The sequence below is a fragment of the Triturus cristatus genome, chromosome 3_2 (assembly GCF_964204655.1).
Source record: "Triturus cristatus chromosome 3_2, aTriCri1.1, whole genome shotgun sequence".
Classification (NCBI taxonomy): Eukaryota; Metazoa; Chordata; class Amphibia; order Caudata; family Salamandridae; genus Triturus; species Triturus cristatus.
Genome location: NC_140584.1, coordinates 1,198,250,910 through 1,198,264,849, shown reverse-complemented (window position 1 = coordinate 1,198,264,849; position 13,940 = coordinate 1,198,250,910). Strand labels below are relative to the sequence as shown.

Here is a 13,940-nt window from a genome sequence, read left to right as displayed (position 1 = left end):
GCGGTGTCCCAGTGCTAGCCTAGCTGTGGGCAGACAGTTCACCTGATCCTTGTGCCCATTAAACCTATCTTTACATGCAAATAATGTTGTTACTTTCTACAGTCTCGCAACCTCAAACTGCTTTCTTTCTCAAATAATGTCCCCTCCATTCCTAAAAACTGACATGAAAAGCTGACCTTTACTGATGGTCACCTCTCCTTTTCCCTTTCATAAGGCTCTCCCCTCCCTTCACTTCCCATTCCCTGCACACCTCTTTTGTCTGAGCAAAACCTTCTCCTAGTCACATGCATGTTTGCATCCATTTCTAATGATGTGCTTCTGCATTGTAAAGCTCACAACCTCTCCTCTTCTGGAAAGTGATAGTGATACCCCTGCAACTAGCACTGCCTACTCTACCCTAGCACCTCTATAAACCCCACAGACCTCTGCATCAACACCCATAGCTCCCTTTCCCCACGAATCCTCACAACAGACTCCTATCACTTTAATCTACCACCAAGAACCTGGAATGGATGCAGGGAATGGCTTGCTTGGGTGCACAAGACCTACACCATTCACCAATCATTCTAGACTAACCACTAACCTTGGGTTCCGGAGCAACATGCGGCCCAGCGTAAATCACTTCAGTGCCTCGTCTGGGCTAGTAAGAGCTATATAAGTGACCTCACTGTTGCAGTCTGAGTATTCTGCAGATCACATGTTTGAATACTAGTAGGGCCTACTTGTCTTTTATCTTTCAGGGGACAATGGGCTGAGTCGCTTTACATTGGGTAATAGTAGCTAGCACCTATTATTTGGCATGCCTCGAAGCAGCAAAACTGCAAAGATCAGAGCTGTCATAGTAAGCATTAAGTAATATAATAAATGGACATTATTGTAAAGGAAGATGAAAGCAGCGAATGCAGGGATGCCTGCTCAGGATGAGGACATCAAGAGCACTTGTTTTTCTTACTCCTCTAGCATTTGTCTGTGTAGATGGGGTCATGTCCCTGTCTAATTTTAGTACTTGATCAATCCAGCTGGGTATGAACATGGCAGGACTGTCTCTTTCTTTTGATTGCTCTCTGGCAGCTACAGACTCCTAATTTGGTTTTGTCAGATTGTGTTCTCCAGAATTCCATGCTACACAGTGGTGATTTGTTCTCTTTTATTACCACTTGCAGTCTCATATGTAGCTTTTCAAACGTAGGAGACTTGTGTGCTTGTTATATTTGTACTCCTTCCATTGTGTTTTTAAGTTTACCAGCCCTGTTGTCAGTCAACCAAATCCTTTTTACATTTTCCTCAAAGCCCAGAGATGGATTTCACTCTTCTTCCCAGGGCTGCTAGGGCAGGGGTCTCCTGCTTTTGTTGCTGGAGTTACCAGAGATTGCTCTCAGAGTTTTGACTTTGTTTTGTTCCCACACTGACTGGAAAAAGAAATCTGTTTCTGATTCCCTGACCCTCCCCTGCCTTCCAGCACTCCCTGCTGACCACCCCCTGCCAAACCCCACCACAGATGCACCTTTGACTTTCATCTAAGTTATGTTATGTTAGTGTTGCGGGATGAAAGGAGGCTCTGAAACAGGAGCTGTTTCTCTAGTTGCTTTATTCTTTTTAGGTACACGTTTTCTATCTTTTGAGGGTCTATAGTAAGGTAAGGTGCTCTCCTCGTCGAGTTCCGGGGTCCGGCGACTGGTAGGGGGCGTCTTCCCTCTCTGCCTCCGCTCCAGGGTGTCGAGGTCTTCGTGACAGGGCGGTTCTCCGGTCCTCCGGGTGAGGTGAGGGAAGAAAGGACAGAAGGGAGAGGCGTATCAGTGGTTTGCGCAAAGGTGATATTGTGAGGGGGCCCAGGGAGTGAAGGAGGTTCACCGTGCTCAAAAACTCCTAACCTATGTGACGAAGGTAGTGAGGAAAGGGTACGGTGAGGGGTACGGCTCTTATGTTCTAGGCACACTACGAAGACCCGCCCAACCCGAGATACGAGCCCGTACCTGCTGGTGCCACACTTCTCCCTCGGAAACGTGGCGGGGCGAATCACGGGGTCGTTGGCCTCCTGGTTCGGCACCGGCACCTCCGCTCCTCGTCTGGTTGTCTCCTCGTTCTTCTCGTCCACGATACTCTCCACTCGGTCCTCTCGGTTCTCCTCTCATTCTCCTTCTCTCGCTCTCTTCTCCGCTCCGGTGATAACACACTCCTCTCGTCCTCTCCTTCCGGGATATGACGGCTCCGTCTCTGTGACGTTCTCGTCGGGGGCGGGGTCTGCTGCTAGCTCGTCCCAGTTAAAGAAACAGTGTTCGTCAGGCGTCTCGACGCTGCCAAAGGCTGTAGGTCTGATCCGTGAGACCGGGTGCTGTGGGTACAGAGGGGATATGGTGGGGGACACAAAGTCAGTGTGAGAGTGACAGACGAAGGCACTGTCGGGGTCGGACTCACTGTTACACACCTCCCCCCTTGGATTCTCCCGATCGGGGAGAGGATGTCGTGAGAGAAAGTCCGCGCTACCGTTCTCAACACCCTTACGGTGGAGGACGGTAAAGGAAAAGGGTTGTAGTGACAGAAACCAGCGTAACACTCTGGGATTGTTCGACATGTTGCGGCTCATCCATTGTAATGGGGCATGGTCTGTATAGAGAGTAAACGGGTGGCCTTCCAGATAATACCTCAATTCGTCCACTGCCCATTTGATGGCTAAACACTCTTTCTCAATTGTGGGATATTTCACTTCTCGGGGGAACAGTTTCCTGCTGATGTACAGGATGGGGTGCTCGATTCCTTCGTCCGTCTGTTGCGATAACACCGCCCCCACCCCATAGTCGGAGGCGTCCGTATGAAGGATGAAGGGCTTGGAGTAGTCGGGGGATGCCAGAACAGGATTTGTGGTAATGATCCCTTTCAGGGTGTTAAAGGCTTTCCACATAGCCGGTGACGGGGACTGAAAAGCCTGAGGGGTGATTTGTCTTTTTAGGGTGTCTGTCAAAGGGGAGGCTATGTCTGAAAAGGAGGGGATGAATCTTCTGTAATAGCCTATCAACCCAAGGAAGGCTCTCATTTCCTTTTTATTGGCGGGAAAGGGTGTTTCTGAAATAGCCCGGACCTTCTCGATCTGTGGTTCAATAACCCCGTGGCCTAGTATGTACCCCAAATATTTTACCTTTTGATAGCCCACCCGGGATTTATTTGCGTTTATGTGTAGCCCTGCCTTTTTGAGTGCTTGAAGAACTAAAGCGAGATGAATGAGGTGTTCTTCCCAGCTAGGGCTGAAGATGATAATGTCATCCAGGTAGGCTGAGGTAAAGGTGGAGTGTTCACGAAGGGTCTCATTCATCAACCGCTGGAATGTTGCGGGGGCTCCATGCAGGCCGAAGGGTAGGACGTTGAATTCAAACAATCCTTCTGGTGTTGCGAAGGCGGTTTTTTTGCGGTCTTCTTCCCTCAGGGGTACCTGCCAGTACCCCTTTGTTAGATCTAGCGTACTGATATATTTGGCTTCACCTAATTGTTCGATGAGTTCATCCACCCGTGGGATGGGGTATGCATCGAAAGAGGACAATTGATTTAGGGCTTGGAAGTCCATGCAAAACCTGGTACTTTCATCCGGCTTTGGTACCATTACAATCGGTGATGACCATTCACTACGAGACGGTCTTATGATCCCAAGCTGTAGCATTTCCCGGACCTCCTTTTGTATGGCCGGGCGTTTGGCGGCTGGAATGCGGTAGGGTCTCCTCTTCACTACAGTTCCAGGAGGAGTGTCGATTCGGTGTTCAATCGCTGTTGTTTTCCCAGGCACATCCGAAAACAAATAGTCATAGGGCGTCAGAGTTTCGAGCAAGGTCTCCCTCTGGTGCAGTGATATGTCGTCGTTTATGTTCAAGTCCCCTAACGTAGAAGTAGTGGGCTCGGGTGCTGGTCTGGCCAAGTGGACGTCTTTGGGCGGAGGTCCGATCCATTTCTTAAGCAAATTAATATGGTATACCTGTGTTTTCCTAGGGGATATTTGTAAACGGTAACTGGTCTTCCCAATGGTGTCGGTTACTTTATAAGGTCCCATCCATTCCGTTTGGAACCGTCGGGTGGCCGAAGGTAAGAGCACCAAAGCCCAGTAGTTTATCTTCAGTTGTCTCCATTTTTTTCCTTTGTCGTACCAGTGTTTTTGGCGGGTCTGGCTTTGGGTTAGGTGTACATAGGCCAGGTCTCTCAATTTTCCTAGTTTGTTTTTCAGGTCTTGGGTATATTCCAATATTCCATGGGTTTCCCCCGTCTCTTTCTCCCACGCCTCTTTGGTCATCTCCAGTAGCGTGCGTGGCTGCCTTCCGTAGAGCATCTCAAAGGCCGAACATCCCAGGCTGCTTTGGGTTTGTCCTCTTATGACGTACAGGGACAAAGGTAGAAGAGCGTCCCACTCTTTCCCACTTACTGAGAGCATCTTTTTAAGGACTGTCTTGAGTGTCCCGTTATACCTTTCCACGAGGCCGTCGGTTTGAGGGTGGTACACGGAGGTTCTTATTTGACGTAGATCCACTAGTTGACACACTTCCCTCATTAGGCGTGACATAAACGGAGAACCCTGATCCGTCAGGATTTCCTTCGGGAACCCAACCCGAGAGAACAGTTCTATCATTTTGTCCGCGATTACTCTGGTGGTGGGATTTCGCAGTGGAATGGCTTCCGGGAAGCGAGTGGCATAGTCGACTATAACCAGTGCGTATTGGTTCCCTTTTTTTGTTTTTGGCAGGGGTCCTATCAGGTCCATGCCAACCCTCTCAAAGGGGGTCCCGATAATGGGTAAGGACTGCAAGGGAACCTGGGGAGGGCGGTGTAGGTTTTTCTTTTGACACACCTCACATGTTGTACAGTGCAGTTTGATATCTTTATAGATACCTGGCCAATAGAAATGCCGAAGTACGTTCTGAGTCGTCTTTTCACTCCCTATGTGTCCTGCCAGGAGATGGGAATGAGCGTAGAACATTATTTGATCACGAAAGGGGGAGGGTACCAGCAGCTGTAGGGGTTCGCCCTTATTTCCTTCTCTGTATAACAACCCTTCTCTGATGGTGAATCGTGGGTACATGGGGTTAGGGTCGTCTTTAGACTGGTGGGCCTGCTCCCACGCATTAAAGAGCGATCGGTCGTTTGCCTGGGCGAAGCTAAAGTTTTTGTCTCCCACCCATGGTTCTGGGGTGATATACGCGGGATGGACCGGACGCTGTAGGAGGGAGTTCTGGGTCTGTATGGACGGCCTACGGGTAGAGTGAAAAAACAGCTCCAGGAATTCGGGGTTGTCCGTCCCAATAATCAACTCCTCTGGCAAGGATTCTAATACCCCCAATTTTACTCTATGTTGAATCCCACCCGGGAGCTCTAGGCGTAGGACAGTGACCGGATATGGTTTTATGTCCCCATGCACACACTTAATGTTTACTACTGAGTGGGGCAGCACCTGTGTGGACTCTACCAACTTCCCTTGAATCACAGACTGTCGGCACCCTGAATCAAGAAGAGCCCTGACTGTTCTCCCATTCACCAGTACACTTACATAGAAGGAACTCCCAAGTTCCGCGCTGTACAGGACGGACTTGGGTACGTATCCCACTTCCATGGGTTCTTCGGTGGATCTGCGGTGTGGACATAAACGGGCTATATGCCCCCAAGTCCCACATTCGAAACACTGTGGTCCTCTTACGGGGTAGGTTTCGGGTTTGAAAGGTTTTAGAGGGAGGGTTCCTCCGGGAGGTCGGGGTTTCCTTTCTGGTTTCAACGGGGAGGGGCGTGGTGGTTTTTCGGTCTCCCATGGAGCGCTACAAGGTTGGGCTCGTGCGTATGAGGTCGCCAGTTCTATGGCTTGGGCCACTGTCAAGTGTGGTTGCTGCCGCAACCATCTTTGAATGCTGAAGGGTAGAGCTTCCAGGTATTGCTCTAGGTACACCTTGTCCATGGTATCCTCTTTAGTACTGGTGTTCGGGGTCAACCACTTGTCGGCAGCCATTTTTAGTCGAAAAAACAAAGTCTTGGGATTCTCGCCGGGTCTCCCTCTTTCTTTTCTAAACCGTACTCTGTATGCCTCGGCGTCCAGGCCTAGGTGGTCTAGAATAATGGCCTTGATGGTGCCATATGGAACGGTGCCGTTCGCGTTAGCAACCTGATAGGCTGCTTGGGCCTCACTGGTGAGCAAAGGTGCCAGAAAGAAAGGCCACTTTTCTACTGGCCATCCGCAGGCTAGAGCGGCTCTTTCGAAGTTCAGGAGGAACGCATCGGGATCCTCTCCGGCTACGTATTTCTGGAGAGCTATACCGGATGGTCCCGGCAGTGCTGGTCTGGGATTTGGGACGGGTCCGGTACCAGGGTCTCGAATCATCGTTTGGATGCCGTCTAACTGAGCCGCGATGGTAGATTTAAAGGTCTCTCTATCCGCTTCTGCGGACTTCAGCTGTTGTTCTACCACCCATCCTAACTTTTCTTGTCCTTGTATAATGTGCTGCAGGAGTTCATCCATCTTTTCTTTACAGATGTCTGTACTTATGCCCGCATTCTCCACCACTGTTGCGGGATGAAAGGAGGCTCTGAAACAGGAGCTGTTTCTCTAGTTGCTTTATTCTTTTTAGGTACACGTTTTCTATCTTTTGAGGGTCTATAGTAAGGTAAGGTGCTCTCCTCGTCGAGTTCCGGGGTCCGGCGACTGGTAGGGGGCGTCTTCCCTCTCTGCCTCCGCTCCAGGGTGTCGAGGTCTTCGTGACAGGGCGGTTCTCCGGTCCTCCGGGTGAGGTGAGGGAAGAAAGGACAGAAGGGAGAGGCGTATCAGTGGTTTGCGCAAAGGTGATATTGTGAGGGGGCCCAGGGAGTGAAGGAGGTTCACCGTGCTCAAAAACTCCTAACCTATGTGACGAAGGTAGTGAGGAAAGGGTACGGTGAGGGGTACGGCTCTTATGTTCTAGGCACACTACGAAGACCCGCCCAACCCGAGATACGAGCCCGTACCTGCTGGTGCCACGCTTCTCCCTCGGAAACGTGGCGGGGCGAATCACGGGGTCGTTGGCCTCCTGGCTCGGCTACCGGCACCTCCGCTCCTCGTCTGGTTGTCTCCTCGTTCTTCTCGTCCACGATACTCTCCACTCGGTCCTCTCGGTTCTTCTCTCGTTCTCCTTCTCTCGCTCTCTTCTCTGCTCCGGTGATAACACACTCCTCTCGTCCTCTCCTTCCGGGATATGACGGCTCCGTCTCTGTGACGTTCTCGTCGGGGGCGGGGTCTGCTGCTAGCTCGTCCCAGTTAAAGAAACAGTGTTCGTCAGGCGTCTCGACGCTGCCAAAGGCTGTAGGTCTGATCCGTGAGACCGGGTGCTGTGGGTACAGAGGGGATATGGTGGGGGACACAAAGTCAGTGTGAGAGTGACAGACGAAGGCACTGTCGGGGTCGGACTCACTGTTACAGTTAGCAATTTGCAAAGTGTGGCCGTTACCCAAAAGGGGTGTCCTGGCTCTGGGAACATCATAACTAAAATGTAACTTGATACTTGTATAGCGCACTACTCACCCGCAAGTGTCTCAAGGCGCTTGTACGAATACCGCTGTGGAACCCATCTTGGCTTTCCCTGTGAGGCGTCCACTCCTGGGCACCCCCAAGGTGGAGGCCATGCATCCTTAGCGTTGTGGGGGCCGTTGTGGAGATTAAGCAAGCTACTGCCCAGAGTTGCAGAGTGGGACTCCATGAATGGAATGGCACCGAGGCGAGAATTATCAGGTCCGTGGAATTTTTGAGCCCAAGACCCGTCGAGGCGGGGAATTGAACCCTGGTCCCGGGCTAGACCTCTGCATCAGGGTCTGCCGCTCTAATCATTGAGCCACACAATCGAAAGAGCCATCTCTTCAACATTTTCCGAATAAAATATGACAGTCTAAGAGAATCAGGTAGTTAATTCTAAAGTTTTGCTGCACAAAAAAATAACTCCCTATCATCGCATCTGAGCCAGTTTGTTCCGTGAAATTTCTACAATGAGAGATGAGGAAGAACTGAAATTGTGGAGGAGGCAAAAAGGTTGGAACTTGTGCCTCAAATATGAATCCAGTTCTGTACACTTATGTATGTCAAGAATTGAGAATTTGATAACACACTGTCGCATTTTAGATCTTCTGAAAGTAATGCCAGAGTTAGTCCAGTATGTTGCGATACAGGGAATTCTCATAGTCTATCCAAGAGGCGATAAGTGCCTCAACCATTTGTTCTCTGATGGACAGGTGAAGCAGTGTAACTGCCTTATTCAAGAATCTCAGAATGGAGAAGCATGAGGCTGCAAGGGTCGTAATCTGTTAATGAACAACAAATTTTAATCAATGAGAAAACCAAGGTTTTTGAGTGAGTCAACCGGTGTGGGAGTAGATTCAATGTGGGCAGCCACCAGTTGGAGTATCTGGTGGGATATCTACAGGAGTACCTGGTGGGATATCTACAGACAATCTCTGGTTAATCAACATTGTTTCAAGCAGGTTTTCTGCATCCAGCTAGGGACTGCAATCAAGCAGTTGTTGAATTGTTTTGCTGCATCAGGATTGTCGAAAAGTTTAATAGTAAAGTGAGTCATCTCAGAAAGCCAAGCAGTGCTGGACTGACATCAAATAAAGTTGGCTTGGGGATGATCCCCGTTTAGAATTACATTGTAACAATGCAGCAGAAGAATGATATGGTGTCATCCAAATAGATTGCACCTTGCTTGTCAGATAGGAACATTACCATATAGGAATCTGTTTGGAAATTCCTGTGTCAAAGAGTCTGGACAATGTAAAGAGTAGGAGGCTGTGTTGACGGTTCCAGATAAGTCCAGTAATTCCCCTTTCTTCCACCTAACCATAACCTTGCCCTCCCTCGCTTACATTTCTCTAACCTACCATAATTTTTGTGTTTCTTTCCTTGTCAAATTCCCTTCCCCCACCCATCATCTCACCTACCCTGACCTCTTGCCCCTTCAGATGACTCCTCTTATGCTTCCCCTGGTATGGCTCTCCCCCTCTTGTTCCATCATCACTTTATTCTCCACCTTCTATTCATCTACTCCACACCTTACCATCTGTGGAATTATGCCCCAAATTTCTGCAGACCCTCAAGGTGTTCCAGGAGTTGCGGCCACCTCCGCTCACGCCTCCCCTATCATTATGATTTGAATTAAGAACAAAGAATAATGTTTGTATATTGGTTGTCAATAAAAGTAATGGTGAGGTTATTTTGATTGCATTGTCAAACGTTTTCAGAAGCAATGAAGAAATGTATTTTGTTTATTTGGATTTTTTTGTAAAGTGCTGCAAATAGCCCTTGAAGTAGAATTAGAAGTAATCTAAAATGATATGCTCATCAAGTATACTAAACCAAGAATGTATTGCCAGTGAAATTCCAATCTAAAACTCAATGCTCTGTTGAAAGTAGGAGCAGTTGACCCTACTGGGCCTTCCGAGTGGCTTTGCCCTCTAGTGAGTTGCAAATAAAAGGGTAGTGGTTGAGGTTTTGTGTAGATCTTAGCTATTTATAGCATTGTATTTTCTATTACAAGATATTATACAATATTAGCACGTAAGTTTTTGTTTTGTTTTAAAGTTGAATGTCGAGCGCAAAACCTACCGGGCCTGGGGTTGTCCCGGAAGTTTCAAAAAATTTGGGGGACCAAGGATGCTGCACAGGGGAGTCATTGTAGGAAGCTGACAGGGGGACAGGTATGGGTCGGGCTCCCGAGACACATCACAGAACCAACGGCAAGTTGCTATGCAATCCTGTCGGCAGGGCTCAGAGGATGTGGACTACTTAACTTGATGATATCTAGTGATGTATAGACCTCCTGAGTGTGGCCTATAATGTTTTCTTTGTTCAGTGCTCACTACTTCCTGCTGTACTCAAATAACTGCTTAATAAAAAGAATTAGAAAACAAAGTTGGATGTGAAGTTCCCTTACCACCATATAGAGCTCCATGCAATATTGAAGGAAAACCCTGCAGACAATTTACTAGATGTTCTTTAGGTTTTAGGCACTATCGATTCCTTCTTTTAATTATTGATGAGCTAAATGAGATGGAGCAAACACCATCCAATTTTGTCTAAATAGTATTTTTGTATGGTGTTTCAGACCACCTCGGTTATGTTCATGTTCAAAAGGGAGACGACCGCAAGAAGAACAGCAGTGGTGTTCAATAAGACGTTTATGTTTCCAGGGATGTCTAGAGCATTTATTCCTAATGATTTGTTTCTACGGTGATGCAGGTGTTTTAAGGGGGAAAGACAAGAAACTTTGCATTACAAGAGACTTTTATATAATCCTTAGTCCACAATGCAGACAGACTTGATTAAGTAGGCAAATCACACATAATTATGTAACAACCCCTTTTCGCTTGGTTAGTGTAAGGTTATGCAGCTTTCTGTGAGAGGTGAGAAGCAAGTGGTGGTAGACGAAAAGATGTGCAGAAGTCTGCTGTGAACAAGAGTTTATAAAGAAAACGGAGTGTCCATTGAAGAACATTTGTTAAAAAATCCTAATCCAGGTCACACAACATGAATTCAACCACACAGACGATAAACAATAAGGCGAAAAAAAAAGTTTGAGTAGCGTGAACTGAAGAAAATATTCTAACACCCGTATTACATTTTTAGCATTAACCCCATCGTTTGCGACTTCAAAGCACTTATTCTAACAGATAAGTAAGTACAAGCATTTACAATGCAATAGGTCTCGAATTTGCGAACATTTGAGCCATTGGCATTGTAAATGACAATGCCTTTTATTACGTATTGGTTTTGAAAACATAAATAAAAGGCATTGTCATTTACAATGTCAATGGCTTAAACTCGCGCAAATGCGCGACCTATTGCATTGCAAAAGCTTGTTTAACCTATGGAAACTGATCAGACATTAAAACGGAAATCTTGCGCTGCCTTGGCGAGACCTAAAAAGAGGGCTACCATGTGCTGACTGTCATAAATGCCAGTGTTCACAATTTGGTGCCGGTGCTGAGCACTGGAAACCACAGGCTCAAATTAAGCACTATTTTACTACACATTATTAAGGCCTGGAAGCGCCAAGCAAAATTCCGTTGCAACACACAAGCACTCCCTCAAATGTTAGTAAATGTACCCCTACATGTTCTAATCAGTGGAACATTGCCTTTAATCAGTAGCGTTTCCACGACGTTGCATTTACACATCACAGACCATCTTGGAGAGGAGTTGTTTGCAGACTGCCTCCTCGAACCACTGGGAAGATCTTTGTTACAAAAAAATACCTGCTAATTCATATTATACTTACTCCAAACCTTCAGAAGAAACAGCAGAGCACAATCACCTTCGCTGTCAACACAAGGATTTAAACTACCTGCTTGCTTTCCTTGCTGAATAATTTCAGTGTTACAACCTGCATATCAGCCAATTGTGCCTCCTGCTGTTTTGGAACTGAGAAGGAAAACTTTTGGAAAAAACAAAGGTTCAGTTAACTCCAATGAGAGTGTCTGGTGACAGTTCAGGGGGGCAGCTTGCCCTATTCTCTGTTCTAAAATTGTCAACTGTAAATCTCTTTTCACGTGGCTCCCCCTTCCGAACACAAAACCGACACCAATAGATCTCGCCAAGGCGTGCAGCGCGTGCGCTGCGTCGCTAGGCGAGACCTAAAAAACGTATTCCTAGTTTTAAAGTGGTGCACACTTGAATACTCGATTCTGAAAAAGAAGGCCTACTGTTCTGACTGAATAGCAAACCTGCTATTTCTGCCACAGCAAAGCAACTGTGAATGTTGAATAATAAACCGAGCCCATGAAGCAGCCAGTGAAGGCCGCTCACCTACAGCAGCTGATGAAGAGTTAATGAGTGAGCGTAGTGATGTGGAGATTACAATGATGGGCCCCCTGCTAGTGCTTTTTTTTCATAGGGCTGGTGAGGGTGGGCAACACTGGCAATAGGAGGGATAGTGAGAGGGTGGGCAGGAATGGGCAACATGGACAACAAGAGGGAGGGTGGGAGGAAAAGGGCAACGTGCAGTGGGAAACATGGCCAACGGCGGAGGGTGGTGGGTGGGAGAAGGTCGTTACAGTGTATTATATTGTATTGTAACATTTATAAAGTAATTACCACCCCATGTGGGTCACTGAAGCACTTGCCTACATGAGTAGAATGTTACACCATGTAGAGTGTGTGGCTGGAGGGATGTTGGCTTTGTTTTATGTGGTAAGTGTAGCGATGTCGTGTTTGGTGACCAAAGTGCAGTTATGGTGTTATGGGACGCATCGTGTAGCAGTGTGGTAGATGATAAAGTTTGAGACACAGACATGCAGTTTATGGGTTTTAGTACGCTTGTAGCTTTCCCCAGCAGTGTATGTGTTCACACTGACGGAAGGTTCTCAACAGATTGTTCTCAGGAAGATTTCGCTTACCATTATATGAAATCTTTACTTCAGTGTCTTCCAAGTTCCCAAACTCAGAAACTGCCCAGCGAGGATCACAGGTGTTCACCCAAACAGGCCATGGGAAGATATGTTTGTGACATGCACCGTGAATGTCTTCAAGTTAAACTTCCATGTTTTTAATGTAAAACCTACCCCAGCATTGTCCACGTCGGGGAACTGTCCAAGATGGCTAATTCAATGCTGGAAACGGAGAATGCAACATACAGATGTCCCCTTTCATTCAGCAATGCTTTCCCTTTAAAGGGCCCAAAAGGACCCCCTGCTGCAGCCACCAAGGACAAGGCCCTTTTAAAACTAAGACACCTTTTGAAAGACCTTCAGAAAGTTGTACAGGGACGCAATTTGAAACAAGCAATAACATTGTCCTAATTTAGGCAGTGGCGGCCGCTTTGGAAAAATAGTGGTGGGTGGGGTAGGGTTGAAGGGGCTCAATTTTATATTTAAAAAGTATTATAATAGTAAAAGTTCACTTACCTACGAAGGCCCGCTGCCTCTCCTCTGTACTCTTCTCTTCCTGGGAGCACGTAAGCACACAGGCTCCCAGACTCCCCTTAGCCAATCAGGACGCTGCTATCACCAGCATGACGCAGCATCATGATTGGTCTGAGCGGCCTAGTTCGGCGCTCAGACAGGGAGTGGGAGCCTGTACATGTTCTCTCCACCCCACTGTATTGCTCAAGACGGACGGCCAACCGGCCGGCCAAACCATCATGCGCATGTATGGGGCACATCTAAAAAGGTATATTGTGGTATTTTGTCATTTTTATAGCGATTTCCAGTGCTGGTGGGGCCCAAGACATAATTAAGAGGTCAGGAAGAGGTAACAACTAAGCCTTCACATAAGGAAAGACAGCGATACCCTTTTCCTGGCTGATTTGTACAAAGTAACACCAGAAAACCTGGGTAAATTGCAGCTTCAGCTGTTAAATTGTGTGATCTTAGGCAAATATTTAATTTCACCAAAACTCTTTTTCCTTATATCCTTTTTAAAAGTACTTCTCAGTGCAGTGCTATGTGACATATTAATGTCAAAGCTTTACATGTTAATGAAATCTATTTTTAACAAATAACGCTCCTTATGCTTGGGACCTAAAACTACATCTATTTTAACTGAGCTTTCGCAACATAGAAGGTTTCTGGAAGTGACTGATATACTGCAACTTCTCCTTTTTTCTGAAAATGGAAACGGACAGATTGAGAAAATACTGGCCCTGAAGAAGTCCTTAGGGACGAAACGCGTTGGCTACTGTTGTTTCCTTTTAAAGAAGAGATTGAATAAAGAGTAGATTTACAAAGACCTGCTGAATGGATCTGAAATTTTGTTATTTACAATATGTTCTATTACTGAGTGGAGTGCCGGATCTCTTTCTGTGTTTAAAAGCATGTATTTGTTCATCGAGAAGGGAGGGTATGGGAAACAGGGGGAGTGCAGATATCCCCACAGGAATATACCTCTCTTTCACGCATTATTTTTCCCCGCAGGGAATTACAACGCGGTCCTTACAACAACCGCGTTGTAACCACTCATACCATTA

At 47.1% G+C, this 13,940-nt stretch overlaps 1 protein-coding gene across 4 annotated transcripts in view; it reads left to right on the top strand.

Moving 5' to 3' along the window:
- Nucleotides 1–13,940, top strand: part of ANKZF1 (ankyrin repeat and zinc finger peptidyl tRNA hydrolase 1) — a 247,030-nt gene that overhangs the window by 11,854 nt on the left and 221,236 nt on the right. The window lies entirely within an intron of this gene.